The sequence below is a fragment of the Peromyscus maniculatus genome, chromosome 8 (genome assembly GCF_049852395.1).
Source record: "Peromyscus maniculatus bairdii isolate BWxNUB_F1_BW_parent chromosome 8, HU_Pman_BW_mat_3.1, whole genome shotgun sequence".
Classification (NCBI taxonomy): Eukaryota; Metazoa; Chordata; class Mammalia; order Rodentia; family Cricetidae; genus Peromyscus; species Peromyscus maniculatus.
The window spans coordinates 101,784,970-101,811,833 of NC_134859.1; the positions used below are offsets into that span (position 1 = coordinate 101,784,970).

Sequence of the window (26,864 nt, forward strand, 5' to 3'; positions counted from 1 at the left end):
TGTCATCTGTATTTCTGTGATTCTGAAGAACACCCAGGGATGCACAGCTTCCTGTCCAGAGAAGGTGTCACCCATGGAAAGACTTCAGGGGCAGCTCCTCCAGTCATCTATACCTCCTCAGGGCACTGCCTGCCACGCTGATGTGCCAGGCCAGCCGAGGAGAGAGCTATGGCGCAGTGGTGGCAGCTGACTCAGGCTTTCTGCAGCAGAGACCCCTATGGTAGAGAGACCCACCCAAAAGACCTAGCCTGGGAAACACCTTCCCTACTGGAATGGCTCACCAGGTGGCATCCCACCCTTGCTCCCATGGTGACTGTAACTACATCATCAGGGAGGGAAATGCCCCACCTGTCCCCTGAGCTGCTGCTGGCTTCAGGGAGGTGGATGGGAAGCTGGGAGGGGCACTCCCCTAGCGTGACCTCTGTTCTGTCAGATTTGGAATTAGAAGGACAAGACAAGGGATGATAGATACAACATCAGCACAGCCTCGGGTGGGGGAAGCACCTGGAAGGGGGTGTCTCCTACAAGAACTAGGGCTCCCCGTACCTCTTATAGCTGGGGTAATTATAGGGCTGGGTGAGAGAAAATGTAAGTGGGGCATCGGGGAGGTAAGAAGTTTGTAGTCAGCCATTATTAGGGTTGCTAGGGAAGCTGAGCTTGTGGTTGGACCACTGTTCACTACAGAAAATATTAGCTGGCAGGTGGTTGTGGGGGTCAGGGTATTGCTAAGGCAGTCAATGGGGGACAGAACTGAATAATTAAGCTAATATTCTTGCTTTGTGTTTTGTAAAAATGAGAAACAGATGGGAGCGCCATGGGTGAGACTTTGGTGTAGTTTCCAGAGAGCTGTTAGCCGGGTGGACGTCGTTTTCATAGGATTGTGCTGGCTGAATTGGGACATCATCATGGGGCAGTCTTTGGTACTGGAAATTTTGGAGGAGGATGCTGTTGAGTTGTCTTCTGGAAGTGTCATGGGAAAAGCACATCCGTCTCTGGAATAAAAAAAAAAAAAAGTCCAGGCAGTTAAATAAAGTCAAAAGTCTCATTAGTGGGAGAAAAAAAGAGAAGAGGTATCAAGAAGGGAGCCAGCCGGTGTCCTGTGTTGGACAATTGTCCCCAAGAGCCACAATGTCAACAGAATGTGGATGCTTAGTCTTGGAATCCCCTTACTGTTGCTCAGACTACTCTGAACTGGTTTACATAGAAGCAGCGCTCTTTCTGGATGAAGAGACGGGTGCCCTGTTTTTCAAGGATGTCCAGAGCACTGCCTTTGGAGAATGGCGCCTGCAGGTGAGTCTATGTGGTTATGGAGGGTTGTGCTAATGGCAGCCATTTCACTCTGGGTATCAGAAAGCCTTGGGAAATTGTTGGAGACTGAGGATTGAAAAGGATGCCAGCTATGCCTGTACAGATGGCAAAAGAGATATCCAGGGCCTCAGTGGGGGTGTGTTTGCAAAGGGGAGAACATTTACCTTTTGTTCTTGAAAAGGAGATTGATGCCCGAGTATTAGAGGACAAGGGTGCAGACACTGAATCAGCTGAACAGGAGACAGACATAAGCTGGTTTTCCACAAAGGAAGAAAACCTTCAAGGAGTTGAGACAGAAGATGAGAAGGAGAGATGTGAGAAAATGTTTGGGGTGTTGTCCCAGGTATCTTGGATGGAGACTTCATTTTTCAGACTGAATATTCTCCAGCCAGAGAAGACCTAGTGAGGGACCGGTAGTGGAACAAAATGTAGGGGTCCATGTGTCCTTCAGGTTTAACCTTGATATAGGCAGGGTCCACAGATGAGGGGTTAAGTTATCAGGTTCAAGTAGGGTAAGGATACAGCAGGTGCCTGAGGGAGAGGAAGGGACAAGGCACACAGGGAGTGGCTGGGGAGGTGTGACAGTATTTGCTGCTGTCAGTAGTAAGAGGTTCGTTTTCATTGTTTGAGTGAATGGATTAGTGGCGATTGGCAGAGAGTGATAGATGAAGGATGTAGGTGCAGAGACAGACAGAGAAGTTGCTCACAAAGGTGGCATGGGCTAAGGCTTTGAGCTTACAGGATATGCTGAGATGGGCCTGGGAGGTGAGGAGAGACTGAGTACAAAGTGGTCCCTATAAGGGGTTTTGGGTAGATTCAAAAAAGCATTGGTTATCAGACTATATCACAGAGATGAGTGAGTGATTGTCAGAAACATGCACATTGAGCTGAGGAGGTGAAGAGAAGCAATGGCTCCTAAGTCAAGGTTGTGGGAAGAGGGGCTGGAGAAGCCCTCAGTGGTGGAAGAGCGCTGGCTGCTCTTTCAGAGGACCCAGGTTTGAGTTCCAGCACCCACATGGTGGCTCACACTCATCTGTAACCCCAGTCTAAGGGAATTCAATGCATTCTCCTGGCCTCTGTGGGCACTGAATATATGTGGGGCATAGACATACATTCAAGCAAACACGCATACACATAAAATGAAATAAAAATAAAATCTCAGAAAAAAATGTGGGAAGAGCAAGGGGTGAGTGGAAGAGGCTGAGACACCCCTGGAGGTCATTAATAGGTCAAGGGCAGGGAAGGGCTTGGTTGGTCGCTCAGGTAAAGTTTCATGGGTAAGTCTGTCCAGGTAGATAGAGGGGCTGGGATTTCCAGGGAGTGCTGGTTTTAGGTGGACAGGCTGACCCAACAGTCGGAGGGAAAGGAAGAGCTGGATCACACATGAGGTGGTGAGCAAGGCTTTGAGAGTATGCAGCTATTTGAACAGGGCAGGGATGAAACAGAGGACTCACGAGGGTGTGGCTCTTCTGGTGTGGCTCGAGTGTGAGGCTCAGGGAAGTTGGTCACCTGTTCATGAGTCCAAATGGGCTGAGGTTCAGAAGTTTCCTGGAGAGAGTTTCCTGGAAGTGGAGGTAGCAAGGGAAAGCGGAGGAGGCACAAGAGTGTCAGGTCGAGGGAGAGCTTGAGTTTTGTTGTTTTAGGAGGGTGTTCACCTGCTTCCCCTTACCTGTGGCTCCAACGTGGTAGGGAATAGGAAAGGTCAATTATGGTGCTATTGTGTTCCCCAATATATTGTGCACCCTAATAAACATCTGGAGTCAGAGAACAGAACTAGATATAGAGGCCAGAAAATGGTTGCACACACGCCTTTAATCCTATCACTTGGGAGGCAGAGATCTGTCTGGATCTCTGTGAGTTCAAAGCCACACTGGAAACAGCCAGGCATGGTGACACACGCCTTTAATCCCAGGAAGTGATGGCAGAAAGGTATATAAGGCATGAGAACCAGGAACTAGAGCCTGGTTAAGCTTTTAGGCTTTTAGCAGCAGTTCAGCTGACATTCATTCTGGATGAGGACTCAGAGGCTCCCAGTTTGAGGAAACAGGATCAGCTAAGGAATTGGCGAGGTGAGGTTGGCTGTGGCTTGTTCTGTTTCTCTGATCTTTCAGCGTTCACCCCAAATCCTGGCTCCGGGTTTGTTTTTATTAATAAGACCTTTAAGATTCGTGCTACAGTCAGTTTCACGCTAAGGGAAGTGTGTGGGGCCTGGGTGACTTAGAAACAGAGGTAGTGCCATTATCAGACTGCAGGGAGGTGGGGGCTGGGGCAGGGGTGCGCTGGGCGAGCTGAGCTGAGTGACCTTTTGCACCTTCTGGTGGTGGGAAAGGGGGTTGCCAGTGAAGGGGGTGGCTCAGCTACTTTTCTACTGCTACGACAGAACACCATGACCAAGGCAACTTACAGAAGGAAGTGTTTCATTGGGGTTTACAGTTTCAGAAGGTCAGAGTCCGTGACCATCACGATGGGGAGCATGGCAGAAGGCGGGCAGACATAACACTGAGGCGGTAGCTGAGAGTTCACATTTTGATCTGTAATTAGGAGGCAGAGAGTGGGAGGGGTGTGGAGGCACATTGGAGATGGTGTGAGTCTTTTGAAACTTCAAATCCCACCCTCAGTGACAGACCTCCTCCAATAAGACCACACCTCTTGATCTTCCCAAGCAGTTCCACCAACTGGAGATGAAGTATTTACATTTCTGAGCCTATTTGGGGCAGTATTCTCATTCAAACCCCGACAAGGGTTACAGAAGAATACCATGAAAAATGCAGTATGGGGGTGGTAGGAGAGAAGACAATGGGGGCTGATGAGTCTGTGCGGATTGTAGAGGGAGAAAATAGTGATCGGCTGGGAGAGCATAAGGTTAGAGCCTTTGGGGAGCAGAAGCACAGATGATCCAAAGTCTTCAAGGCTTGGGGACCAACACTGACTTACCATGTCCAGTTCTTGTGGCAGGTTTATCGTCTCAAAGGGAGAGTTGCTGTGCAGTTGGCGAAGTAGTCCAGGGTGAGGTCTGGAGTGGAAAGGACAAGGAGAGGGAAAGGCGTTGAGGGATTTGGGGGAGCTGGGGCTGGGCAGCCAAAAGGCTCCCTTGAGCTTGGCCAATGAGAGCTGGGTGGGTTGGAAGGGGTCCAAAGGTTCAGAGAGGGCTTCTCTGGAGATCAGGTAGAGGAGTTGGGTAAGAATCCAGAAACTGGGGATCCAGATCTGGAAGGAATCTTGGAGTCCCAGGAAGGAGAGGAGGTCCTCTTCTGTTTGCGGAGTGAAAGGGTCTTGATGGGATCTTTACAATGTGAGGAAACAGTCTGCAAGTGAGGAGACAAAGAGACTCAGACAGGTGACTTTGGAGGTCGCTGTTTGTGCTTTGGAGAGGGAGACAGCCGAGGAGAAACTTAATGAACTGGGTGGTGTGTAACAGATGAGCTGTTGGAAGAATTCACATTTTGAAGGAGTGTGCTATGGCCACATCAAACAATGGAGAGAGGGGAAACAGGGGTTGACTGGTGGAGTACAAGATTTGGGACCTCAGTGGCCAGGAATGCAGCAACTCCAAATTCTTTAAGGCATGGAGGCCAACCTTGACTTACCTTGTCTGGTTGGTTTGACAGGAAAAAGTTTGTCCAAATAGTTGGAGGCAGGACTATGCAGGTAAGCTGAGAAGTGATGTAACAGTGGGGACCAGTCAAGGTGGAAGAGAAGAGGTCTTGGCAGGCAGGGTCTAAGGGTAAAGAAGGACAGAAAAGTAGGTCAAGGGCAGAAGATGAGAAAGGGAGGTGTTACAGTTGGAAGCAGCAGGATGCTTGGGAATGACAAGCTGAGCCATGAGTCTGAGGTCTTGGGACAAGGAGTTAGGCTTGCAAACTGCAAGGATAGAGTGTAGACCAGTGGGGGTTAGTGACTGGAGAAGGATGGGGACAACATCTGAAAGGTAGAGAAAGACAAAGGAGGCAGAGCTGTATGGGGTGAAGTCACTAGGCCACAGAATTTGGGAGGATTCTATCTGCCCAGAAGAGGCGTCAGGCAATGTGGGACCACCAGAAATGAGCATGTAAAAGGGTAGCCAAACAGATTACATAACACTAGACATACGTTTTGGGTGTGAGGGTATCCTGTCCCCCCTTTTCAAAGAGAAAAAGAGAACCCCAGGAGGAGTCCTGAATATTCTGCCAAGACTGAATAAGTAGCCCCCATATCCAATAAGAAGGAAACAGACTTGCCAGCAGGTTCATAGCATAACAAACTGGTTCTACAGCTAGAAATGAGGGACAGGTGGCCAGTGGACCTCGGGGCTCTGCAGTCTTCTCTGGCTAAACTCAAATGCCCAGCCAAGCCTGAGTCAAGTATCTGGGCCCTGCCGGGGCGATAGAATGGGAACATGTCCCTTACTGGATACAATCTGACTGGCAGTGTCCTTCTTACCCACAAATGGGACAGAGGCATGGAGGCGGCCTGGGTCAATGGTCTTGCTGGCCTCATTTGAAGCAGACCTCATGCTGACCCATTTCCCATCCCCTTGGACTAGAACCCTGTGAAAAGGCTGCTTTCTGCATCTGTCGCTTGGCCTGGTCCTTTTAAACTTTGGCTCCTTTGTTCCTCTGTTTAAAGGCCTTGAAGGCTGTTTTAACATCCTATTGAGGGTTCTGAGGTCCATCGTCAAGCTTTGGAGCTTTAATCTCATATCTGTGGCCAGTTGTAAGATAAAGACCAGGTGTAAGTACAATCACTGCTCGTCTGAGTCAGTGACAGCTTGGCGTATTGGTCATGGCCTCTTAAAGGCAAGAGGGAAATAGAGATGTATTTTCTTTTGGTCCGTGAGTGATCACTCTGATTTTTGTTCATAATTGACAGCTTTAAGGGCTGCTTTTTCCATACCTGCCAGGAAGCAAGCGACCTTATAAGCCCTTTTTTTAGAAATCACAGAGGTGACCTGGTAGTTCCAGGTAGGGTCAGTCAGGGAGTGTCAATCACTCTGACAAGATGGTGGTCCTGATCTTGAGTGTGGAGGGTGTCTACATGGGTCCGATCTACCAACCAAAGGTACTCATGGTTTCTCAGGGGGGGCGAGAGTAGAAAAAACACCTAAAGGATGGGTAAGCTGCTAGGATTCCTTTCAGTGGCTAGAGGAGTCAGGAGCACAGGAGTCTAAAATTCTTTTTGATTTGGGGGACATCTGCCAGAGGAAAAAGAACCTGGATGTGCACAGGATCTCGGGGACTGGCGACTTCTCTCAGAGGGGACAGTCTAAGGTGGCTGGAGGGGGCCAAAGAGGGAGAGAAGTGGGAGTGGGATCAGGTCTGAAGAGGAGAAAAGAGGGTAAGTTTGCAGTGGGGAGGTTGAGTCACAGAAGGACAGTGAAGGAGGATTTCACTGGGGCAGTGACAGTTCATCGGCAGGGTTGAAGTCAGAAGAGGAGTCTGGGCAGATCTGGCTGGGAAAGGGTGACTGTGTTGGGCTTGGGTTGGGGTGAGGAGGTTCAGATGGGGGCCTGATGACAAGGAGTGACAGACTCAACAGTGGCACAGGCTTGTTTCGAAGAAGCACCTGCGAGGGAGGTGGGGTCTGCAGTAAGAACTAGGGCTCCTGCCCCATTTACAGGCTAGGGTAATTATAAGGCCGGGTGAGAGGAAATGTAACTGGGGCATTGGGGAGGTGAGACGTTCACAGTTAGCCATTGCTAGCCTTGCTGGGGAGCCGAGGTTACAGTTGAACCACTGTTTTCTACTGAATGTTATAGCTGGAAGGTGGTTGTGGGGGTAGCCAATAGGGGGACAGAATGGCCAAGCAGAACTAAAAGCATCCACAACCCTGGAAATGTGTTGGCTTTGTTTGTTTGTTTGTTTTTGTTTTGTTTGTTTTGTTTTTGCAGCAAAACTTTTCAATGAGACTCCTCCCCAAAGCTGCTTAGATGGCAGCCCTAGATCCAACAAAGCCCTAGAGTTGCCACTAGCCCGGAAGATGGCTCAGATGGCTAGCCGGGTGGAGGACCCCTCCAGGGAGCAGTAGTCCACCAACTCCCTGGGCGTCCATATAAGCCGGCCCGCATGATCATTTCTTTACATTTGTTGTGCTTGCATTTTGCTTGCTGAGATAAAAAGGTCTGCTCACAGTCCTGGCTATTCACAACACAGGCCTCAAATGTCCCAGCACCAGGGTCAAGTGAGTGACTCTCACCACACTCCTGGTGGGGAAACTGAGGCTCCAGGAGAAGAGGCTGAGGGAATATTACACAGTGAATCCTCAGTGCTCGCCAAGCCCTTGGACCCCTGAATCAGGGGCAAAAAGAGACCCCAATGCTACATGGAGGCTGCCGAGGTGGGTTGCCACTAGCACATTCCTGGGAATAGCAGACACAGGCTCCCAAGTATCATGCACACACACACACACACACACACACACACACACACACACACACACACACAAGCAAAAAAAAAAAAACTAATAATGAGATGGAGGAAGGCCACCCGACTGAAACTACTGTCTCCCGCTGTCCCCTGTATCTGAGTGTCCACTGCCCCCACTTCCTGGCACCTTCCCTTTTAGATCAACATTCAATCATCTTTCCCATTCACTTCGTCTCTCCCATTTTTATCTTACACCGCCTGTGAAAATTGGTGTGAAATAAAAAGGCAACTCTGCCTACAGATGTAATCAATTGATTTGGCAGGTAGCCTGCAGATGCCGAGGAAGAGAGGGACCCATTGTGGATGTGAACAGTCCCTTCCTCCTCCTTCGTTTCCTTTGCCCACTTCCTCCCTTCCTGCCTCTCTCTTGCTCTCCTTTGTTGCCTTCTTCTCCTCGGGCTCCCTCTGACCTCCATGCTCCTTTCTGCTTTGTATTTAACGGGAGTGATCCCACCCACGAGCCCTCCCCTCCTGGCTTTCCTCTCACTATTTTATATGAGAAGTGATAGGCGTCCTCCTTCTTCCCAGGTGTTCTCTGAGATGCTGGAAGAAGCTCAGAGTTTCCCGGGACCTTGTCGATCACCCTGAGGAAGTGAGGCCAGGCACAATTTCTTGAAGGATCCCAGCCATTCTGAGAAGGGCTGGCTGCCCTATACTGACACTAAGATGGGCTGTTCCCTCTCTGTCCAAGGAAGGAGAAAACAGCCTAAGTACCATACTTGTATAGTGTCATCCTTGAGTGTGCACAGAGGATGGTCCACACTATGCTTATGTGTCATTGTTCATCCCCTTACACACCCAGGAGTGAGTCCCTTCCAAACCAGAGTTCACATCCTTTGTGCACAATATTCAAAATCTTATGTTCCAGCTCTCATGCCCTCCTGACCAAGGCTCAAGACCCTTACGAACTATGTTCAAATTCTTATGCACTAATGTTCAAGTGCTTTGTCAGCCAGTGATCAAAGTATGTTCTGAACCAAAGTTGAATAACTGTGTACCAGTGCTCAAGTCCCTTATATACGAATGCTCAAACCCGTATGTACCAGTGCTCAAATCAATCATGTAATAAGTTTAGATCCTTTGTGTATCAGTGCTCAATCCATACCATAGGGATGTCCAAGTCCTTCTTGCAATGATGCTCTATATAAGAATGGGAAAGCCCCTTATGTACCAATGCCCAAGCCCCTTATTTACCAATGTTCAGGTACCTTGTGTTCAAGTCTCTCACATTCCATGCTCAAGAGCCTTTTGTATTAATGCTTAAGTCCCTTGTATAAAAAGGTGTGGGATTTGCATGGGACCTACACACATCCCTGTATATTCTCCAAATCCTCTACAGATTATTTATAATGCCTATTCCAGTGTCAGTCTATGTGAAGCATTGCTGTACTGCATTGCTCAGGGAATGGAAAGTGAAATAATGTCAACATCTTCAGTACAGATGTTTCTTTTTCTGAATATTTTGAAATCACAGTTGTTCACATCTGAGGATAGAGAATTAGTGGACATGGGAGACTGACTGTGTTTTCACTCAGTAAATTATTTATTGCTTATAGTTCAGGCACTGGGAATACAGAAACAAACAAAACATCCATAGATCCTGCCCACATATGTTGCCCGGCACATAGCTGGTGTTCAATTAATGGCGGCCTCTGCTGGGCTTTATCCTGAAAGTCTCTCTGTAAGAGACTTTGAACAATGAAGCTACTTGCATTCAACCAATATTACTCTATTCCTCCTAGAGGTGAGATAGACCACCTATCTGTGTCCATTTATTAGTCATGGTTATTGCTTTACCCAGTAATGGATGACAGGGGGACAAGAATGTCCATTCAGGTCTAATCTAAACTCCAAGATCATCACTAAACACAAGTAAATTTATAATTGAAATTGAGATGTGTGGTATGAAGAAAAGCATGGGATGAGGACTACAAAGGACTTAATTTAGGAAGGGGCAGTGGTGGTAGCTGTGGGGGTGGCATTTTAAAGAAGCACCGTTCTATCCATGGTTCTGAACCTGGGGTCCCCTCAGCAGCTGCACCAGCATCAGCACCACTGAGAAATGTATAGCCCTGAGAGCCAGCGCCCCCTTGGGTTTGCCTAAGGCAGTGTAGGAGGTGATGATAAAAGGTTCTTTATTCCTTCTACGCCTTTTGGCACTTACAGGGATTTTCTGTCTGCATATATTATTTTTGTCTTTTTTCAGAAGCCAACCTGGAGCAGCTCAACAATGAGATTAGAGGATTTTTTTTCCTTCTCTGCTTGGCAAGTTCCTGAATTTTATGAAATATAAACAGTCAAAATTTTATAGTCAGTATTTATGAAATACCATTATGCATCAGGTACACCGATGGGTGCCTTCACTATCTACTCGTTCGACAAATATTTGCTGAGAACCTTCACTGTGCAGGCCTGGGGTGGAGATGAGAAGCGAGCAGCATGCTGCCTCCAGGGAACTGCCATTCCAGTGATGGGCACCAGCAGAACCAGCTAGTCGCCCTGGTGAACAAACACCTGTGATCTCAGTGCTCACAAAGTTAAGGAAGGAGGATTGTGAGCTCCAGCCATCCTGGGCTACACAGAAAAAGCCTGCCTCCCACTACCAAACAATAACAACGAAGAAATGCACAACAAATCAGAACCCATGTCCAAGTCACTTGGGACAAGTAAGATGTCCCGGGGTGGGCTGATTTGGAGACACCCGAGGAGGAGGCAGCTGGCAAAGGCTGGCAGGAAAGAGGAGAGTTGCTACAGGTGGACAAGGAGTGAGAGGAGAATAAATAGGAAACAGTGGGTCCTAGGCAGACGCTGATCGTGAGCAGGGTGCTTGGAAGGCCGAGGAAGGGAGGACAGGTCTGGGGAGGAGCTTGGGTGAGTTTTGCTTTGAGTGACTTGGGAACCAATGGGCAACAGAGTAGGATCTGATGGTCTGAAGTGGTCCCTAGCACAGGAGAGGGGCAGGGCCGAAGGAGAGCAGGGATCTAGACTGAGGGATGTGCCGTTAGCCCAGTGGTAGAGAGCAGGAGCTGGGCTGTGACAGAGCCATATAAGGACAGCCATACTCTGGTCAGCTTCCAGTCTAGGAGCCAATGAGATTGTTGCCATAGTGGTCTGGGAGAATAGATGTGGGCTCCATAGCGACACTGATATTTTCGCCTAAGCATTGACTATGTAGATGTCAAAGAGCAAGATAGACAGATGGAAGCTTCCTGAGAGAAAGGCCTTGTTGACTAGATCCATTTTGGACAGATGAAACACGAGATGCCACTGTGTTGCTGTTAATATTCACTTTTTAATTTTTTTAAGATTTTATTTTTACTTTTATTTATGTGTATGTGTGTGTATGTGGGCAGAGAGTGAACTTGGAGGCCAGAAGAAGGTATGGGATCCCCTGAGGTTGAAATTCCAAGCAATTGTGAGCCATTCCACATGAATGCTGGGACCCGAAAGTTCTCTGGAAGAGCAGCAAGCGTTCTTAACCACTGAGCCACCTCTCCAGCCCCTTAATATTCACTATTCACTTGACTGGATTTGGGCTGGCCTGGGAGACATGCCTCTGGGTGTGTCTGTGAGGGCATTTGCAGACTGAGGGGAGCCCAGCACCACTGTGGGCAGCACCATCACATGAACTGGCTTCCCCGGATGAATAAAGAGGGAAAAGGGAGCTATGCGCCATCTGCACCATCGTCCCTCTGAGCTTCCTGACCTCTGACCCAGCTGCCTCAAGCTATCACACTGCAGGCCTCCCTGCTGCAATGGACTGTACCGTCAAACTGCGACTCCAAAAGCAACAGCCTTCCTTCCTTAAACAGCTTTCGCTGGGCATTTGGTCACATCAGGGAAAAAAGTGACTAACACACAGTGTTTGCGGATCACTGGAGGTGTGGGCAGGCAGGAAGGACTGGGCATGGGGAAGAGCAGCGCTATTTCTTCTAGGGCCTCACAGGCTCTTGGTGTCTCAGCCTCTTGGGCTCCTAACAGAGAAGCGCCTCCGCCATGGCACAGGCTGAGAATGGTTTGGTGAACCAGTTTGGAGTCCTGGAGTCAAAAATCTCCCCTTTAGCGACAACCTTCATGCTGTTGGAAGAGGCCTGGCCTGCCTCCATCTCTCCGTCCTCATCCTGAGACTCTAGGCCTGGAAGAAGCCTGGGATGCACTGTTCTCGGTGCCACGAGGGCAGGACCAGTGGGAGATGGCAGAGTATTGATCACTGTGGTCCCCATCACGGGACATGTGAGCAGAGTGTATTCACAGCCGCTGCTACCTCTCAGCTCTCTCAGTGGAGACATCAAGCAGGCAGTTGGATATATGAGTCTGGACTCAACGCAAAGTCCAAGCTAGAGATAAAAATTTAAGAGTCTTCAGCTTCTAAATGGTGTTTAAAGGCGTGTGCAGAGCTGGCCGGTAAGCTGTAGGGCTGAGTCCCCGAGCCTCTCCTGCATCTGAAGACGGAGAGGACAAGTGAAGCCAGCAACACAGACAGAGATAGGAAGAGGTGACCCGAGACCCTCTGAGGTCAAGCAAGGAAACCATTTTCAGGAAGAGAGGGGAAGGTCTTCCAGAGCACACACACCCCAACATCGGCAGCCATCCAGCAACGCCTTTGTTCACATCTTTATGATCACCTTTAGAATGCCTTTCTGTGGTGGGGGGTGCTGTGATGTGTGGCACAAATCCCACTCAGGGACACACCATACCTTACTTGCTTGGAGTGCTGACTACTGGTCCCCCCGGTTCTACCCTTTCCACAGGGACAGCCTGTGTTCAGGGAGTGTTTGGTATGGCCTACTTACTGTCATTAGGGATGTCTCGAAAGAGCCATCTTCTGTAATCAGTCAGGGGCCGGAGCCACCAAAGTAAAGGAAGGAATACTTCTCCTTACAACTCCACGGGATGCTTTTGTGAAAAATGAGAAAGTCCTAGGTTCCCTGGCCATTCTGTTGCGACCCATTTCTCCCCCTCCAAGTGCTCCTAATCTCAATTTTCTGGTTGCTTTTTCTCTCCTCAGGGCACTTATCTCCTTCCAACCTGTAATTTGCTCCCTTGTGTCTGCTATTTCGTGTCCATCTGCCTTCTTTTTCTAGACTGTGCACTCCATCAGGGCAGGGATATTTATCCGTTTGGTTCATTGATGTGGCCCACCCTTAGTAAGTGCCTTCAAATATTGACTGAATGAATCCACAGGCAAATCAACCCTACGAAACTCCATCCCCACCCCCATTAAAAGAAGGGACCAGAGCCACACAGGTGGCCCAGGTGGGTTATCTCATGGTAAGCCGCAGAGTCTGAGCTCACCTTTGCTTTAGGGCCCAGTCTCCTCATCTGCAAGGTGAGAGGCTAGTGATGGTCCAGGAATGACCTCAAAGATTGCCTGTAATGCTGTGCCTGAGGCTGACCCTGGGGGTGGAGTCCAGGTCCAACCTTAGCCCGAGGACCTGTTTCATTTAAGAGAATCGTCAGCATCCACAAGGCATGGGGGAAAGGGGGTGTCTTTTGAGATCAGTACCCACAGAACCCCTAAAGAGGAAGCTACCACAGATTCACTTTGGAAGGCTGTTGTACAACATGAACATACTGGAAAGGGTGTGTGGAAGGCTCCTTCCAGAAGCATCAGTCAGGCAGGACTAGAGGAGAAATCAGATGGTCTCAATCCTGTGAGGGCTTCGTCTGAAGGGAGCGTTAAAGACAGAGAGCCTGGAAACTGCTCAGTGGTACCATTCGGCTCACTGGGCGCAGGCTGGAGCCTCAGTGTGAGGCACACAGAATAAAATTAGGGTGAGCTTCAGCAAAGAGGGCCTCTTGGAGCAGGGGAGATCTTAATCCTGGATACTGCTTTAAAAAAAAACAACAAAAAAAAAAAAACCCTCTATTATAGGCTACACAGAAAGCCAGAGAATGCAGTCACCCCCTCCGACCCCCAGTGACATCCTGGCACAGGCTTGTCCTGAAGAGTCTGATTCCATTTCCCAGTCATGTGACTACGGCCCAGTTATCAAGCCTTCAGGAGGTCAGGAGGCTCACCATCATTGCCTGCAAAATGAGAACAGAGTGAAATTACATACCTTCAGTTGTTCTGTGAGCCCCAGGACAGTGGTTCCCAGGCTTCATTTTGTGAGAGAGAGAAATTTCCAAAATGGGCTCACGTTAGGAACCAAGTTTTTGTTTGTCACCGAGGACACTCAAACCCAAACAGGCGATGGTATGTCTGCTGTCTCTATGATGTCGTCAGATGTTTGACAACCCCCAAACTCCAAAGGAAAGCACTAAAAAGAGGTAACAACTCCTTGGGGAAATGACCTAATAGGGAAAAGTCACTGACCCGTTTTCACTTTTCCAAAGATGAAGACAATAAAGGGGAATTTTTATGTGAATGGTGTGGGATTGAATCTTGAGAAAGAGGGGCCAGCAAGAGGGCTCAGCACTTGCTGTGCAATCCTGAGGATCCAAATTCGATTCCCAGAACTCACGATGGAAGGAGAGAACTGCCTTCCTCCACATTCATGCCTCGTGCATGCCCACACTTACACACTACACATACACACACATAAACACTTTTTAAAACATTTAAAAGGCCTTGAGAAGAAGGTTACATGGTGGGATGGGTCTAGACCGTCCAGCTCCCCAGGGGTGAGGTCTGAGGTCTCCACCCACCCGTTCTCTTCTCAGATGTTTCTACTGAGCAGTTTCTTTCTCCTGGAAGAGTAGCAAGTGGGACCTAGTTAAGCGTCACAGCCGCTACAGCCAATACTCACACAACATGGCGTCCTGAGTGTTGTTGACAGAGCTGAACCTCTCTGCTGCCCACAACAGCCCTTCAAGGAAGGAACCGTTTTCATCCTGGACCTGCAGCTCAGGAATCCCCATAAACAGGGTCAGCCACTTCACACTCAGCAGGCAGCAAAGCCAGATAACCACTCGGCCCACCTGCCTGCAAAGGTGTGCTGCAGCTGCCTGCCCCGCGTGGCCCTGAGACACACGAGCAGGTGGTCCTGTGAGTGCTGACGTGATTCTGCCCCTGAGCCTCTTTCCCTGGCCCTGAGGCTCAGAGTGGAGCTGTGGCCTGTTCCTTGTCTTGCCTGACAGAAACAGCCTAATAGAGAATTTATTTGGGGCTGACAGTTTTAGGGGACATCAACCCATCATGGCAGAGAAGGTGTGGTGGCTGGGGTAGAGCCATCCACGGCAGTGGGAGGACAAAGTGGCCACTCCGCACACCGTGTCAAATCAGGAAGTGGAGAACAGGATGGATGCAGGCCAGGCTATAGCCCTCAGAGGGCCACCGCAATTCACTTCCTCCACCCCCTAAAGCGCACCACCAGCTGGGAACTCGGTGTTAAAAACACACCAGCCTGTAGGAGATATCCCAGATTCAAATGAAACCAAGATGGTCTTCAAACAGATGGGACCAAGTCCCCACCCACCAGAACCTGGAGAAGTGGCCTTGTTTGGAAAAAGGGGACTCGGGCATACAATTGATGAGGTCATCATGGATTGAAGGAAGGTCCTACATTCCTGAAGAACGTTTCACAAACACTCTTCCACCTCTTCACCCTGAGACAGGCTCTCTCACCACCAGCTCCTGGAGCCTTTGGTCTCCACCTCCTCAGTGTTGAACTTTCAGACTTTTTATGTGGGAGCTAGGGATTTGAACTCAGGCCTTTATGCTTGCAGAACAAGTGCTCCCAGCTGTTGAGCCGCCTCCCCAGACCCCTGGCGAGTGTCCTTACAAGAGATAGCAAAGGGATGAACACGGAGATAGAGGAGAAGGGCCAGTGGAGGCAGAGGCAGAGACTGGAGTGCTGTGTCTCCAAGCCAAGGAAGAAGGTGTGAGTAGGAGTCCTCCGTGGGAGTGTCCTGCAGGAACCAGCCCTGCTTGAACCTTGATTTTTCACTTCGGGCGATTATAGAGGAATATGACTCTGTTGCTTCAAGCCACCAGCTGGCACTACTTCGCTCCTAGCCCAGGGAACTCAAGCACCCTTTCCTACTTCTTCCTGGCCACCTCCCAAGCCCCCACCCTGGAGAGAACCTAAGAATTCTGTTTTCTCCCCCCCTCCCTCTCACCTTCCCCCTTCCCTCACATTCATCTCCCACTGAACTCATCGTCAACATGTGAAATGGTGAGGTCCCCATGGCAACCACTCTGATGCCAGAACCCAGGATTAGGACACTAGATCCGTCAGAGACCACAGGGAGGTGGGGGCCCCAGCTCCGAGTGAGAAAACACGAGGCAACGCCCCCTGCAGCTTTGCCGTTATTTAAGAGAACAAAGCGAGGCAAGAGCCCCTAACTGCATGGCTAATCAGCAGACACAAGGAGAGAAGGCTGGAAGAAAAGGCCCAGGAAGTCTCTTATTTTGGGGGCCCATGTCAGCCCTGGTGTGTGTGTTGTTGGGGAAGCAAAGAGTGCCACCTCCCTAGGTTTCTTCCAGAGACAGGGCCCGGAAGGGGCGGCCCTCTCCGGTTTCTGTGGCCTGGGCTCCCTGAGTCCCTACAAGTCCCTTTGCTGGGCCCTGGATGTCCCGGTCTTCCTCCCTAGCTCAGCCAGCAGATGCTTTGGCCTCTGCAGAGGCCTCTGGAAGCCACCGCCGCCTGTGTCGCATAGCGCCCCCTGCCGGCCGCCAGGTGGACCCTGGGCCGCTCAGCTCCGCCTCCTTCCTCCCCACTCAATCAATGGCCCAACACTTCGGCTAGCATCCCTCTCCACCTGCTGCCTGTCTGTCACTGCTACCCATCCTCAAGTCAATCCTGAATCGACTTCCGCGGTTTCTTCACAAGCTAGCGATAACTCCACACGGAACACTTTAGAGTCTCCGCGGACGCCTGTATGTGCACACAGCTCCCCAACCTCTCACATAGTGTGCACACACAGATTGATGTTATCACAGACTGACAAGCTAACATACACACCCGCATACCCGGACACACACAGAGACTCACATTCATACTATCATACAGAGACAATCCACATATTCACACACCAACACTCACACTAATACACACAGACACCCACATCCCGAACTCACACTCAACACATACCTACACACTCACACACATTTAGAGCCAGGGAATCACACTCAACCATACCCCTACACACATCACACAGACACACACCCAAGGACTCACACTCATATACCTATACAGAAACTTATACACAAACTGTCACATACCAAACATACACATAAGACTCACACTACCACTTGGAGATATTTACACATACACCAACACAAACACACACACACACACACACACACACACACACACACACACCTAGAGACTCACACTCACAGACACCAGCATGAAATACCCTGACACGCATACTGAAGACATGCATACACAGAGACTCAAAACCATGCACACACATACACACACACACTCATGCATTCACACTAACACATGAACACAGACTCATGCACACAGACTCACACCAACGCAGGAATATGCAGAGACTCACATGCCTCAGAGAATTCATTCTCTCAGAGATTCACCCTCACCCAGACACAAATTCACACCCATACATGGCCACACGGGGGACCTTCCTGGGATACCCACTTGCTTTGAAGGCAACAGCCTCAAGGAGTTCCCTCTGTGGATATAGAACTGGAGTCACCCCAGCAGACCAGTTTTGTGATATGCCATGGCCTTGACTGCCATAGCCAGACTCCCCACACTACTGTTCCCAGAGGAATGGAAGAAAGAAAACTAGAAAATTTCCAGAAAGATCCAAAGCCCATGAAGAGACTTGATCTCCAGTGTGGAGAGAAGCCGGGATATCCTGGGTATCCAGACATGGGAGTGGAGCCCTCCCAAGTGGATCTATGCCTTTCTAGAATTAAGTGAGCTCTCGCTCTGAGGGGACTGGCTGATGTAGCAGAGAATTAGGTTGGCCTAAAGTAAGGCTGCCCCTCCTGTTTGCCACTTCCCACCCTGGGTTGAAGCAGCAGTGGTCCTCAGTAGAAGTGGATCCAACATGTGCGCTCCTTCTAGGGCATCCCAGCCTCCAGAAGCATGAGCCCGAACACATCTCTTTTCTTTATACACTACCCAGTCTCGGTTATTCTGTTATAGCCACAGAAGATGGACTAAGGCACATTATCCACCCCCTCCTCCACCCTTCTCAGAGCGATGTGGGCCAGGAGAGCTGCAGATCCACACCCCAGCACTTTCTGCCATCTGCTAAGGCTCTTGTGTGCTGTCTGGGCAGAAGTGGGACTGGCCCATCTGTCTCTCTCCGGCACTGTGCAGGGTCACCTTACATGTAGAGTGATGATGAAGCCGGTTGGTGATGCCTCCTGACGGAACCAAATTTGACTTCTATAATGGCCTGAGAAAAGGTCATGGCCTGAGACTTTGTATGACTCTGTCACAGAAATTAAAGCAGGAGTTTGGCACAATAAAAGGCTGTCTGCTCGGTGGCCTGCTCACCCTGGCCAGCTTCTTCCTGCTCCCTCTGCTGATAATGTGGATAAGGATCCTCTTCGAGTGGCAGGCAGGATAAATTGGCTCTCCTGCCTCACAGGCAAACCTCGGAAGACAGTTGTCCCTCCAGCCTCTGCATAGCACAGCGTGGGGTGAAAATAGCCCCAGGGGTGCAGGGGTCTTGTGGAAGAGTGTCTGTCCACCAGCTTTCTCCCTGTGCTTTCTCTGGAGTCACCCCACTCGGACCTCAAAGGACAAAAATAGGAAATACCTCGAGGGCTAACAGTGTGCTAAATGGTTCATGGTGGGAGAGGTGTAGTATGGGCCCGGATATGCAAGTTCAAGTTCTGTGTTCTTTTTTTAAAATTCGTCCCCTCTTGCCCAGCTCTTCCCATTACTGCCCTCCTCTCTGGTCCCACCCAACTTGAGATTTCTTCTTTTTTTTTTCCTTCTCCTCCTCCTCTTCCTCCTCCTCCTCTTCTTCTCCTTACCTTCTTCTTCCTCCTCCCCCTCCTCCTCTTCTTTTTCTTCTCCTTACCCTTTTCCTCTTCCTCCCCTCCTCCTTTCTTCTTACCTCCTCCTTTCTTCTTACCTCCTCCTCTTCTTACCTCCTCCTCCTCTTCCTCCTCCTCCTCTTCTTCTTTCTTCTTTTCTTAACAAATCCAGCTTATGTTGCTCCCAAGCTAGCATTGAAAGTAGGGCCCGCCATGATGTATGGTCCACCCACCCAGGGTCACATCATTAAAGAAAACTGACTCTTCCTCTCCCAGCAGCTAACGCAGGCCATAGCTCCTCAGCTGGTGGGGATTTCGTGTCTACCTACCCTCTCCATGCTGGGATTTGTGTCTGCCTTCAGCTTGTGCAGGTCTTGCTCATGCTGTGACAATCTCCATGAGTTCATTCATCCATCTGTCCTGTTGTGTCCGGAAATACTGTTTCCTTGATGTTACCAACCACCTCTGGCTCTTAAAAATCTTTCCATTTCTTCTTCCTTGAAGATCCCCGAGTCTTGGAGGAAGGGGTATGATATGAATGTTCCATTTAACACTGATGCTCCACAGTTCTGTGCACATTGACCAGTTGGGGGGGGGGTGTGTCTCTGTGTTAATTACTACCTATGGCAAGAAGTTTCTATGATGGCTGTTGAGAGACGCTCTCTCTGATCTATGAATCTGACAATAAGTCATTGGGAGTTACTTTAATAATTTGTGTACATATTTGGACGTTTCTGCTACATGTTTTATTTTTGAATTTTTTTTCGAATAACAGAAAATTAAGCCCCTTCCCAAGGGGCAAGCCCTTGAAAGATCTTAGTCTCATCTTGGTGCAAGCTCACATGCAGGCAGGACAGAAAGCATACTGCTGAGCTGCAGATGGACGTGGAACCCCGCTACAGGAGGACTTGGACCAAGACTTGAAAAAGTGAGATGGTCTCTCAGCATTACTTAAGCTGATGTTGGATGGAGTTCACTGGGTTACAGGCAGAGTATTTCTTGGCAGCCTCTCAAGTCTTTCTCTCTCATTCTTTACTTAGAATGCAGGGTTCGTTTTTATCCTGGAAGGGTTTGCAGTGCACTCTTGGTCTCTCTGCATACATTTGAATTTCATGTAGAAGTGCATAGCCCAGGGAAGGCACTGCCACACTTCCAACCCACACTGTATCCTTCCCTTCTGCCCTCATTGTGGGGTCCCTGGGGTGACCTGGTGGGGGTTACTGTCCTGTGGGAAGAAAATGAAAATCTTTCCAACTCCAATGGTGGCTGTTGAGTAACACAGAATGAAGGGTGTAAGACAAGATTCCATCAAGGCAATGTCCTGGGAATGGAAGATGCTGCCTCTAGCCATGGACTGTGGGAACACACTCTCTAGAACAGGGACCATGGAGCAGACAGCAGCGGCCCGGGTTCTGCAGCCTGGCCTCCCAGCTGCGCTCCCACTCTTGACTGCTCCCAACATCTGGGATAGAGATTGGCTCTGCTGAAGATGAGTGGGTCACCTTGAGGAAGTAGCGATTCAAAACTGTCAGAGGCAGCCTGGAAAAATTGTCAGAGCCCTTCGTCCCTGGAACCCAAGAATCTCAGCTCCGAGTGACAGCTAAGCCCTGGGCTGTGCCGTTTCCAGACGAATCTTGGCAAGATGCCTCCGGATATTACAGTCCTTGCAGGAGTACACAAACGGCCAAGAGGGCAGGAAGAAAGCAGCACCGGTGGCTGTGTCTTCATTCAGGGAAGATGTTCCTCTGATTATTTCCAAGGCCATGAGCCACAGTATGTGAACTCATAATATGTTTTTCTCCTCACTTTTTTATTATAAGAAATGGCCACCGTACACACAAATAAACAGAGAGCATAACAAATTCCCGTGTGCTTGTCATGTGACTCCCAGAGTTACATCATTCTTTCTCCCGGTTGACACTCTTCCATTTCATTTCTTTGTAGCTCTAGACAAAGTGTACAGACACTGGGATCCACAAATCTTCATGCTCCAGTTTTGACAGATGGATAGGTTCGTATCAACCAACCCTTTACTACAATGTAGAATATCTCCACTGTCTGTACTGTTGCTCCCAGGGAGAAAAGTGTCTCCCTTTCATTGGGTAGCCCTTATTCTGCTATACATGAGTTTGGGGTGTGTGTGTGTGTGTGTGTGTGTGTGTGTGTGTGTGTGTGTGTGTGTGTGTGTGTCATATATATGAGTTACATATATGTACATTATGTGTTCTATATTCTGTTATAAATGAGTCCATTATAGACCACAGACTCTGTAGCTAGAGTTTTCCTGCCTTGCCCACAGTCAGGACAAATCTCTGTCACCCGCCAGTCCCACAGCTGCTCAGACCCAACCAAGTAAACACAGAGACTTATATTGCATACAAACTGTATGGCCGTGGCAGGCTTCTTGCTAACTGTTCTTATAGCTTAAAATAATACATTTCCATAAATCTATACCTTGCCACGTGGCTGGTGGCTTACCGGCATCTTCACATACTGCTGGTCATGGCAGCAGCTGGTAGTGTCTCTCTGCCTTAGCCTTCTGCTTCCCAGAATTCTCCTCTCTCCTTGTCCCACCTACTTCCTGCCTGGCCACTGGCCAATCAGTGTTTTATTTATTGACCAATCAGAGCAACAGATTTGACATACAGACCATCCCACAGCAAGACTCATTTCTACCTGTTGTGTAATACAATCCATTTAAATAGACCCACACAGCACAGACCACCCACCCACACCCTTTCACCACAGGATTCCTTCCGTTCGCTTTGAGTAACTCCACTGAGATCATCTGTCATTACACATGCCTCCAGCCCCCTTGCTGTCCCTCAGTAGTCTTCTAGGTGTGGCTACTTTATGCTTTGTGTGGGGGCTGATACTGTCAACTTGACAGGATGTAGAAGGACCTAGAAGACACAGCTCTGAGTGTGTCGGTGAGGGAACTTCCAGCCAGGATTGGCTAAGACTCCTTCCAAGTGGGCAGCACCTTCGGGTGGACAGCTCAGATATGAAGAGGTCCAATTTAAAAACAGTGCACCCCTGCCAGCCTCTGCCTTTCTGGGACAGGGTGTCTATTGTCACTGCTGCCAGCACCTGCTTACACCAGGCTCAGCTTCTTTGTCCTTCCAACATGAAGTCAATGCCACTGTCTCCCCAGGAACCCTCCAGAGCTCCCAGCCTGTGGTACCAGGTTGGGACAGCTGGGGCATCTTTTCTTGTGGGCTGGGGAGTTCTTAGGTTCTCAGCCTCTCCAGCATGTAGATGGCCATTGTTGGGTTGCAAGTCAATTTAATAAATACCCCTTTAAAAAGAATTATGTTATTATGTGTATGGCTATGTAGAAGTATGTGCAAGTTAGTGAAGGTGCCTGGAGCCATAGTTACAGATGGCTGTGAGCTAGCTGACGCGATGCTGGGGACTGAACTTAGGTCCTCTGTAAGAGCAGTATGAGCTCTTAACCCCTGAGCCATCTCTCCAGGCTCCTACCAAATCCCTTTTTAGAATATACATTCATTCTATCTGTTCTTTTCCTCTAGATAATTCTGCCCAGTGTGCTTGTGTATCTACCCTTCAGTTTATGGACATTTGTGTTCTTTTCCATTTGAGTGATTATGAACAGAACAGCAGTTAAATAACCATATACAAAATTTTGTTTTCATTACTCTTGAAACCCACCTAGTACTACTGAATCAGATGATAAGCATACAAATAACTTTCTAAGATACAGTCGAAATGTCTTTAGACATTGGGCTAGGACGGATACTCAGTGAAGAAGGTATGTGCCACACAACTCTGAAGACCAGAGTTCAGATGCCCAGCACTCACAGAAAAGCTGGGTATGCATGCTGGCTCCCTATAATCGTAGCACTCAGAAGGTAGAGAGATCAGGGATCTGAGGGCAAACTGGCTAGCTCGACTAGCTAGAATTGGTGAGTTCTGGGTTCAGCCAGAGACCCTGTCTCAATAACTAAAGTGATGAGTCTTCAAAGATGATTCCTAATGCCAGCTTCAGGCTTCTACACACACACACACACACACACACACACACACACACACACACACACACACACACACACGAACAAAAGAATAAAAAATGTTTTTATACATAGGCTTTCTATGCTTTCAGGAGTAATGCACGTTCCTTCTGGTTGCTCCATATCCTTGTCAACATTTGGTATTGCCTGTTTTTCCATTTCAGCCCTTCTAGTGGGTATGGCTCTGTGGTATAGCACACTGTGAGTTCTAACTTGCATTTAACTAATAACTATAAAATGTAGATTTGAATCTGTATACTGGCCATTCACAAATTTCTCTTTGGATGATGTGTCTTGGAATCTGTTTTCTCTTTGTACCCAAACGTCCCTAGTCTCATTATCACATTGCAGACACTCACTACACATTCCAAACACAAGTCCTCCATCAGACAGGCATTCTGCTCAAATTTCCTCCCAGTTCATGCCTTGCTATTTCATTTTCCTAATCAGATTGTTGGATGTGTTTTTAATTTTGAAGAAGTCTAATTTATAATTGTTTTATTTTACAGTTATTACTTTTTGGTTTCTGTCTAGAAAAATCCTCACCCTCCTTAAATTGCAAAGCTTCTTTCTTTTATTTCCCTAAAAGCCTTTTAACATTAATTTTTAGTACCTGAGTCCACCGTGTATCCCATATTAATTTCCGCGTGCTGTGCATAGCTTCTTCTGTTCCCGTGAACTTGTTCTAACAACGTTTGTTAAGATTTTCCTTTCCCTGTTCAAATGTTTTGGTGGTGTTGTCAAAGCCCAGCTGATTGCAGGGGTGTAGATCTGTCTCTGGCCTCACTATTCTGTCTCTATGACCATTTGTCTGTTAGGACGGTAATGCCTCGCTGCGTCAGTGACGTCATGGTGAGTCTTGAGGTTAGGAAGTGCATCTTTTCACATTTCCCCAGGTTGGTTGCTTACTGTAACCCTGAGGACTTTGATTTGCCTCCCTTACTGGTTTTGCTTTTTAAGATGCAGAGTCCCAGCTGGTCTTCAACTCCCAGTCTTCCTGACTCAGTTTCCTGAGTGCTATGATTATAAGTACAGACAGTCACCTACAAGCCAAGAAACAAGCCCTCACAAGAACTCAGTTGTGCCTGGCTCCATACAAATTTGAGAAGCATATTCCCAAATTCTTTTTAAAAGATAAATAAAATTAAACACTTTAAAAATTATTTTTTAATTATTTTAAATTTTTTAAATTACCTCCTCGTTTTAATGTGTGTGCATGAGTGTACATATATCATGGTGCATGTTTAGAGGACAACTTTCGGGAGTCAATTCTTTTCCTCCACCATGTGGGTACCAGGAAGTGAACTCAGATCATCAGTCTTGGCCACAGACGTCTCTATCCACTGAGCCATCTCAGTGGCCCCCAATTTTTTCTTTTTTCTTTTTTTTTCTAAGTCTACAGGAATTTTAAAAAGTACTGAACTAAAACTGTGACGACAATTCACATCTTCCTAACACTGGAGTCATGCAATCCTTGAGCAGGACATGGCTCTTCATTTATGTATTTGTGAATTCTAAAATACATTGTGAAAACTATTACACAATTTGCATTTCTCTCAAAACACATTTGAACGTCTTATCTAAAGAAGCTACTGTAGTTTCACATAAAATGGCCTCCATAGGCTCATGTGTTTGAACACTTGGTCCCCGAGCAGCTGTTTTGGAAAGCTGTGGAAACTTCAGACGGCAGAACCTCAGTGGAGTAGATGAGCCTTGGAGGTTAGGAAGCCCAGCCTGCTTCCTGTACTCTTCCTGTACCCTCTCTACTTCTGTACCGAGGATGCATGTAACCTCCAGCCACATCATGCCGCTGTCCCTATACCTCCCCCGCTGTGACGGGCTGTATCCCTAAGAACTGTAAGTCATGATGAACCCTTCCTCCTTTCTGTTGCCTTTTGAGAGCTATTTGGTCACAGTAAAAACAAACAAACAACAGCAAAACCCTCACTAATGTAAGGATTTACTGATACTTTGACAAAGAAATTCCTGCTACAAATGTGCTGTAAGCCTTCAAAGCTCCCATGTTGAAGCCCTAAACCCAGATGTCATGGGACTGCACTTGGAGCTAGGGCTTTGAAGAGGGAAAGTAGGTTAAGTAAGGCCAGTATGTAACGTCCTACCCTGACAGGAGCTATGGCTATAGAAGAGGGACTCTCTCCCCACCACGCTCACACATGACCACAAAGCGTAAAAGTAGGAAAAGCCAAGAGAGGGAACAATGAGAAGACCACAATCCACAAGCCGGGAAGCAAGCCCCCTCGCGAGACTTCAACCATTCCAGCAGACTCCAGATTCTAGATCTATGAAAAAAGATTCTGTTGCTTAACTCACACAATCTGTTGTATTTCGCTATAACATCACAAGAAGATTAATATTCTGTGTTTATTCATTTTAAATATTTTAAAATGATTTTTAATTATCTGTATATGTATCTATTATGTACCTGTGTCTGTGTATGTCCATGTAAGTGCCACTTCTCAAAGTCCAGAAGAGGGAGCTGCAGTAACAGGCAGATGTTAGGTGCCCAATGTGGGTGCTGGGATCCGAACTCAATCTGCAAGAACAGCAAGCTCTCTTAAGAGCTGAGCCATCTCTCCAGCCCCTCCATTAATTTTTGAAGAATAGGTTAGTTGGGTGTAGAATTCCGCGTGGCAGACTATTTTTCTTTCAGGACTTTATGAAGTTTTGTTCCAATGTCTTCCAGCCTCCTTCCTACCTGATGAGAAGTCATCACAGCTCTCTGACCACTTACGAACTCTCTAATGTTGGGGTTTTGCCTCTGTGATTGTGATGGACCCACTTGTGGATTTCTTGGGGTCTATCCTTCCCTTCTCTTAGCACCCCCAATATGGACTCTATATTGGCTTGATTTTGTCCTGCTGATTTATGAGGCTGTGTTCTTTTTTTTTTTTTTTCACTATCTTTTCTCTACTCTTCTCGATGGATAATTTATATTGAGCTATCTTCAAATTAACTGTCTTTTCTTCTTCTGTCTCCAATCTATCACCAAGCAATTCAAGGAATTGCTCTCATTCTCTCATTTAGGTTACGTACATATCCGGTGTTGAACCGCACCGCCCAATACAATAGCCATGAGGTATCAATTTTACCTCACTCAAATGAAATAAAATTAACTTGTGATTCATTTCTAGTGCTCAACAGCTACATGTTACCATTGACTAAAGGGCTGGAAATACAGTGCCCAGAGAGAATCTTCTTGTTCATAATCAGGCGGCTGGAGTCCTTTGGCTCTATCCAGAAACTGTGGGTTAGCCAGAAGAAGCTCTCCAAGGGCTAGTGTTGGGCACGATTCTACACTCCTGAGTGTTCAACAGCGGTGGGCAGCAGTGGGAAGGCAGGAGCAGCAACAGGGGATGCCCTGCAGTGTTAAGTCCTCATGCAGGCTTTGGCTCACGGGGCCCTTAGCCATCTAACTAAACAAGTGTTCCCGCTCGCGTGTAGGTGCAGGAAGTCAAGATTCCTTTGTTCTTGGCATCCGGTGGTGTGACATCTTCCAAGCTGACCCAGGCATCAAGATTCCTTAGCATCTCACAGCAAACTGTTGTGAAAGCTTCCAAGCCTGGGAAGTCTGAGGTCCGTGACCCTAAAAGCTTGACGGGTACTCTGGGATCTTGGGACAACCCTGGCTTGCGCTCGCTCTTCTTGGGCTCCTTCTAGCCTTCTCTCCTCCTCCGGTCTTGGCTCTCCATCTTCTCTGTTCCTGCCGTCATCCTCGTTCCTGCCCTGGCTGCTCCCCCCAAATGTTTAGCTGGTGTTTCTTTAGCTGTCCATCAGCCAGGCCTTGCCACCGAGGCTGTCACCGAGCTGCCACTCCACTGCGTTTGCTCTCGGTGCTGCTCTGTTGTCCCTGCTGCATCTTCTTCATCAGATTAGCAGCACAACTACGCATAGGCAAGAAAAGACCATTGCGGAGAAGTTTTTATTGGGCTTAAGGTTGCCAACTGGGAGAGACAGTACAGGAGGCCATCTCTTGTCCACCTAAGTGGGTCAAATGACTTGCTTACATAGACAGAAAAGTTCTTTCTGCACCAATCACAGAAAATTTGATATGCAAATAAGGGTTTGGATTTGCACCAATCACAGCACTGTGTCTTTGGTACCAGCCACAGCAGTCTTGCTAGGCCTCCAAAGGACACACCTCCCACTCCAATCTAGAAGGAAATGACTGCAGGGTCATGCAGAGTTCATTGT

General features: G+C 48.2%; 1 long non-coding RNA gene across 1 annotated transcript; it reads right to left on the reverse strand.

Moving 5' to 3' along the window:
• Window positions 1–758: 758 nt before the first annotated feature.
• On the reverse strand, window positions 759–13,539 carry LOC121831679 (uncharacterized). The gene is made up of 4 exons (XR_006075192.2): window positions 13,005–13,539; window positions 4,896–5,026; window positions 4,243–4,321; window positions 759–992 (listed from the first exon to the last, which is right to left on the reverse strand). It is a non-coding gene; the product is annotated as an uncharacterized LOC121831679 (long non-coding RNA).
• Window positions 13,540–26,864: the final 13,325 nt, after the last annotated feature.